We start from the raw sequence: 7,500 nt of genomic DNA, 5'->3' as shown, positions 1-7,500 counted from the left end.
TCATTTATTTTGCTGAATGAGGCACTAAGGTCGTTCTCTTTAATTCGCTCATAATTACTGCTAAGACTTCAAATGCCTCGGACGCTCTCTATCCAGAGGTCTCGTTCTTTGCAGGTATAATTGAAAACCGTAAGTTTGTCCCTCGGATTGTGTTATGAAAATAAAATAAAAGTTAAATATTATGATAAGTTGAGTTTTCAGTTTCATTTTGTACTTAGATATATATGTGTGCGCATGTATACATATATATATATATATATATATATATATATATATATATATATATATATATATATATATATATATATATACAATGGAACAATGGATAACAGTACTTATCATTTACATATATATATATATATATATATATATATATATATATATATATATATATATATATATGTATATATATACATACGCACGTATGCACGCATTACTGAAAATGCGAATGGCCATAACATCCATGATACCGCGTATGTAATTTTTTTTCCTTTTATGACCACGTAGCTCAACCCTATTTTACATCATGGCCGAAAAACGTTCATTTTTGGAAATGATATGCATCGGAAATGCTATTGTATTTCGGCGTGTGACGGTGAACATCTGACATGACATACGTTATTTGTCGTATAATGAGCAGCCCTTTTCATTTCGAGTAATTTTTCATGCATGAATTTGCTGTTTTTATCAATATATTCTTTTACATGTGCACTGCGAGACAGTTATAATTTGGGATAATGCTAAATCCTTGCGTGAATGGAGTTTAACGAGCTGCCAAAAATATTTAATGTCGTCGTATATTCACGCGTTTATAGAAACTTTGCAGTGTGTTCACTGGCATTTGCATATCCACCGAATAATGTAATATGTTAAATACCTGGTTTTAACGCTACCTGTTCTGAGGTATCAATTTCCAGTTTAAATCTTACAATTTATCAAAATGTAATTCCTACTTCTAACCCTGATTCATTACGTAAACTGGATTCATTGCAATATCTGAGCCATTTGAAGAAATTTTAATCGTAATATAAATCTTTTGGTGGAGAGAGAGAGAGAGAGAGAGAGAGAGAGAGAGAGAGAGAGAGAGAGAGAGAGAGATACGACATTCTCGATTCCCATCGCAGTTACAAATATTTGCTCAGAGGGTTCAATAGGCGACGGGAAACAGCTTTGAATATTGATGAGACAAATCACTAACTCCTGGGACAAAAGGCTATTGACAATTCTCACACTTTTGACAGAGGGATGTTGGGGAAACGCTTAAAACGTTGGGCGAGATTGTTTACAATCCACGTCTTTTATACCTGTGCGTAATACGTTTTGAGACCTCCCCCTTCCTCTCTCTCTCTCTCTCTCTCTCTCTCTCTCTCTCTCTCTCTCTCTCTCTCTCTCTCTCATGGGTATCTACACTTGACACCTGGGGGGGTTAAAATGATATTTGTTTCCTTCAAAATTAAGAATATTTATGTCAGGAATTTACCAATAGTTATTGTTACCTGAGAGACTTAAGGCCAGTCTCCACTACATGTCAAGACTTAATGTAACATATAATCTTATGGCGATCATTTCATGTAATTTTTTTTAGAGTAACTGAGGAAAATAAGTTTCTAACATATAGGTGATGAATATAGCGATCATTTCATATGATATTTTTCAGAGTGATTGAGGAAAATAAGTTTCCAACATATATGTGATGAAAAAATTATTATTTATTGATTTATAAAGAGAAAAGGGTCCAATTAAATAACAGGTAATCATTATAAATACACTTTTACAAGTAAAAAAAATGAAACTTGCAATACTTAACCAATTCATGAATTGAAAGTCATTTTCGTTATCAGAACAATGAGATTATTTAAATAATTATTCAAATAATTAATGCGACTTGATAGTATCTATCTTAATGATAATATACATCATAAAATAACAGAACATGTGAAGTATTTTCTTATAGTTTTCCTACAATTTTACACAGAACATAGAGAAGTAATAATAATAATATAAGTAATAATAATAATAATAATAATAATAATAATAATAATAATAATAATAATAATAATAATAATAATAATAATAATAATAATAATAATAATAATAATAAAGGTTTTTTCCATGCAAAAGAAATGGAATACTGACGTCTGTCCATACTGACACTTGGTTTTTCGAAATCGAGAAAATATGTACATATTTTTTAAGGCTTTATCCAAATTTCATTCATTTTCCTGTAAATACTTTTACATAATTTCTAACCTAGAATTCACAATAGTTATTTTGAAATTGATGGGAAAATAATTTTTAATGGATATTTCTTTATAATAATTCAAATGACACTGGAAGTAGAATATTCCATTAAACGAATATTTCTCATTTGAAATTATAATTCTTTCCGTTCAAATGATAAATTGAATCTTTCCGTCACCGGGCAATTTGTGAATTCATACTTGTTTATGAAAACACACATACGCACTCACCTATTCGTTAACACACACAAACGCATATGTACACACACACACACACACACACACACACACACACATATATATATTAACATACATACAAATACATATATTTATCTATCTATATATACACATATATACATGAGTGTATGTATGTGAATCATTCTATGCTTAAAGAGAAATCTTCTAAGAAAATTTGCTGTGCCGTGTCTCTACTATAACTACTCCACTGAAGTGGAAGTATTTCGCTTCGTTCACCTTTATCCTTTGACATACGTATCACAAATAGTTTCGAAAAAGTTCACTCCAAGAAACATAAAAAGGAACGATTTTATTTGATGTGACTACCGGTTTTATTTTCCTTTTGACGGGATACTGCCAGAAAGCAACAGTCCTCTCGTCTCTCAGCAGATCTCCAAGAGTGAAGTTACTTGTCTTATACTAGTTTTTATGTCACTCAAGAAATCCATGTATGTATATATATATATATATATATATATATATATATATATATATATATATATATATATATATATATATATATATATATATATATATATTATATATATGTATATATATGTGTGTATACATATATATACATACACACATATACATATATAAATATATGTACAGTATGTACATATTATATATGCATATATATATATATATATGTATATATACATAAATGTAATTATATGTATGTATGTATGTGCTGTACATATTTATTCATGTATGTATGTATACATATAGAATGATAAATAACGCTCCGATAAATCCAGTATCATTATGATTCTATCAGTTTCTCAAGCAGCTCATTTTATTTCTTTTCACAGTCATATCACTGAGTAAGATTTTTAAAATGAGGATTACGACAATCCACTTAATTATGCCGAGATATTGTCTTTTGAACACTCTATTACATGAATTATTCTTTTGAAGGCAGAAAATCTTTTTAAATATATTCTGTGAAGAACAGAGAACACAGTCATCGATCGCAAATTAGTATTTAAAGTTATTTTCTTTGAGAATTAGTCCAAATGAAGGCCTATTACTCAAAGGGATTAAAAAAAATGAGAGCATGAATATTCATCCCGTGTTAGTGGCGTGAATTGCCTCTCACTAAGAGCTCACTTCCATGCCTAGTTCTCGTTTGAAGGAAGAATAATTAAACTTCTAAATTCATTAAGTTTTTTTATATAACTATTACATGTTACGTTCGAGATATCACCAAGTTAGTTTTGTATTATATATATATATATATATATATATATATATATATATATATATATATATATATATATGTTTATATGTATATATATATTTATATATACACACACATATATATATTTATATCTATATATATATATATATATATATATATATATATATATATATATATATATATATATATATATATATATATATATATATATATATATATATATATATATATATATATATATATATATATATATATATATATATATATATATATATATATATATATAAATCAACACTCGCTTGGTAATAAAGTCGACCACCAAGCACTCAAACTCTCTGCCTCAGAGTACCCCATCATTGTTCATGATATAGTAAATGGGGGAAATCTACTCCCTACCCTCACCTCTCCACCCCCATAATCCCCCACCCCACCCCAACGTGATAAATGACGACCAAGTCTATCCCTCATGGGAATCCCGAAGTATTTCCATTTATATGCTAATACTCGACGTCCTAATTATCTGTTTGAGATGAAAGCTTTTATAATTCGGCCAAATTTTCTACTTTTAGGTAATTATACGCTCGTATTTTTTTTCAGTCCCTATCAGAGAGAATCAGGACAATTTTTGGTACATAACTTTTGAAATTCTTCCAAAAGCTCGTGTGAATTAAGTCTAAGAAAATAAAAATAGAAATAATGTATTTTCCGGGCATTATTTACATTTAATATCTGAACTCGATATTGGAGATTTTATGCTATTCTCTTAAGCCTCCTTAATGTTCTTAAAACTAAAATCGTAGTAAAATATTTACCATTTTTTGTTAATCTTTTGACTCATTCTTATGGGGTTTGTATTACACACGGCTCTCATGGGTGTGAATGTGGTATTCAAGTAAAAATTGACTGTTTTACATTTCTGTTCCCACAATAAAACTGGATTAATAGATTGTCTAGAATTTAACTCCATTCTTTAGAAGCAATATTACCATATTAGAGATAATAGAATAATTATAGTTCTGAGTCTGAGGGAACCGATTATTTACACTAAATTCATTTTGGTTTTATTTGTATTTTTATTTTTTTTGTGGGTGTAGAGAGAGGAAGGGAAGAACTGATTACTTTCTAGCTTTACTTATATTTTTATTTATCTATTTTTCGTGGAGGGGAAGGAGTTGGGAGCGAGGCTTGGCACAGTTCTAAAAAGACAAGAAACCTCGAATCTTGCACGTAGTATAAGTTTCCTTACTTTAAACACAAAGGCATAAACTCCTGTCCTTTAACTTTAGCTGCGCTCTCAGTTCTCTAGGAATAAGAAAAAAAAAGGAAAAAGTGTCCCCGGAAAAAGTTCTGCTAATCCAATTTCCTTCCTCGTTACTATTCTGCAAGACCTCCTGAGTGAGAGAGCAAAAATACGCTTCATTTTCTCCGAGATTCTTCTTTTGGACGATTCCATAAATGTCTTATATTCGCGTCAGTCTAAAAATCATTTTTGCTGGGCGTCTGAAACGACTGACTATACTGAACGATTTCAGTGTTCGTTTGCCTTAGTGCATGTTTGATTGATTGATTTATGTTTACTAAAACTTGCGTCACAACAGCTATGTTACTGACGCCGTTCTTAGTTGAATAGTAAGATACAATTCTATGTTTGTTACAGATAAATTAGTTATTTTTTTCTGGAAATTAATCTCCACTACAGAAGGAGGTGGCGCAGTGAACAATAAAGAAATATCAGTGCCCAGTTCATACTTAAAGTGCTGAATTGGCAAAATCTCAAAAATAGATCATAGGGGAATGAACAATAAATTATCGGTCATAAAAATGTGAAAGACACATGGATTTAGCAATTGAGAAATGAATAAATATATATATATAAATACAGATATATTTAGCAACTAATAAAATATATATATATATATATATATATATATATATATATATATATATATATATATATATATATATATATATATACATAAATATATATATATATATATATATATATATATATATATATATATATATATATATGTGTGTTTGTGTGTGTTTTCTGATTGTATATATGAGTACAAGAGCTTATATATGCATATATGTTTATTATTTTAAATTTAATATTGCCATTCTATTGCAATTTAGGGATTTAGGTCCAGATATAAAAAGTATCTATTTTAAAATCTGGCCAAAAAAAATGTCTGAAGTCACCCAGTGGATTTTCTCCAAATCAATCAAGAGTGCTAACATTACATATTTATATAATTATTTATATATCTATATTGCTCCCTACTCTTTTCTCTGCAGCGTCCATTTTCTTCAGAGTGTCCCGCATTCCTCCGAACTCATCAAGTGGTTCCCCTCCTTAGAATTCCAGAGAGATTCTACCACCCTTGAAATTGCTTCCCCTCCGCCCCATTTGGCGAAAAGAGTTGATTAGACGAAAATAACTTTGGCGGATTTCTTTTGGGTAATTGAGACTTCAAGCTCCGGAGTTTCGGGATTTGTAGAATCTCGATGGGTTTCATGATAATTCTTGAAGCATTAAATAGCCTTTCTCATGAGGTGGATGTAAGGATGGTTCTCTCTCTCTCTCTCTCTCTCTCTCTCTCTCTCTCTCTCTCTCTCTCTCTCTCTCTCTCTGGGCACGTGCGTGTGCAGGCATAAGGAATCTCCAGTGTGTTGCTGGGAGGTGAAAGATCTATAAATTCGTTCATGAAACCTCAAACATTTCTTGATTCTCTCTCTCTCTCTCTCTCTCTCTCTCTCTCTCTCTCTCTCTCTCTCTCTCTCTCTCTCTCTCTCTCTCTCTCTCTCTCTCTCTCTCTCTCTATGGACTTGTTGACACTAGAAATGGCTGTCAGATTTTACAAAATATAAATTTTTCAAAAGCAAATATGTAAGACTCATTAACTGCCAGTGACCTCTCATGAGGTGGATGTAAGGATGATTCTCTCTCTCTCTCTCTCTCTCTCTCTCTCTCTCTCTCTCTCTCTCTCTCTCTCTCTCTCTCTCTCTCTGGCCTCATGCGTGTGCAGGCATAAGGAATCTCCAGTGTGTTGCTGGGAGGTGAAAGATCTATAAATTCGTTCATGAAATCTCAAACATCTCTTGATTCTGTCTGTCTGTCTGTCTGTCTGTCTGTCTGTCTCTGTCTGTCTGTCTGTCTCTCTCTCTCTCTCTCTCTCTCTCTCTCTCTCTCTCTCTCTCTCTCTCTGGGCACATGGGTGTTCAGGCATCAGGAATCTCCAATGCGTTGCTGGGAGGTGAAAGATCTATAAATACGTTCATGAAATCTCAAACATTTCTTGATTCTCTCTCTCTCTCTCTCTCTCTCTCTCTCTCTCTCTCTCTCTCTCTCTCTCTCTCTCTCTCTCTCTCTCTCTCTCTGGTCTTGTGGACATTAGCAATGGTAGTTAGATCTTACAATCTATAAATTTTTCAAAAGCAAATATGTAAGACTCATAAATTCCAGTGACCTAACTCACCACCAACCAGGAAATATTGACCTAACATTCCATTTAAAAAGACGTGACGTAACATTCTTTTAAGAACGCATTCATCACTTCTTTCATTCTTACGATTCCTTCTCACATTCCTTTCCTTAGAATTGCAAAATCGTCTCTCCTCTGATCCATTTAAAAGGATCGTTGTGCTCATTAACTTCTTCCACTGGACTTTTACTCTTATCGTAAAGTTACCTGACTTTTATAGTTCCGGGTCATTGAGAAGTCAATTGCGTTTGTGTTTTAAGCTGCGATACCGGAAGTATGTGTTAAGTTTTCAAATGGAAAGATTTAATTGTTCTATTGAAGATTATATTACCACATT

The sequence above is a fragment of the Macrobrachium rosenbergii genome, chromosome 21 (assembly GCF_040412425.1).
Source record: "Macrobrachium rosenbergii isolate ZJJX-2024 chromosome 21, ASM4041242v1, whole genome shotgun sequence".
NCBI lineage: Eukaryota > Metazoa > Arthropoda > Malacostraca > Decapoda > Palaemonidae > Macrobrachium > Macrobrachium rosenbergii.
The sequence above is the reverse complement of the archived record's forward strand: the minus strand, read 5'-3'. Positions refer to the sequence as shown.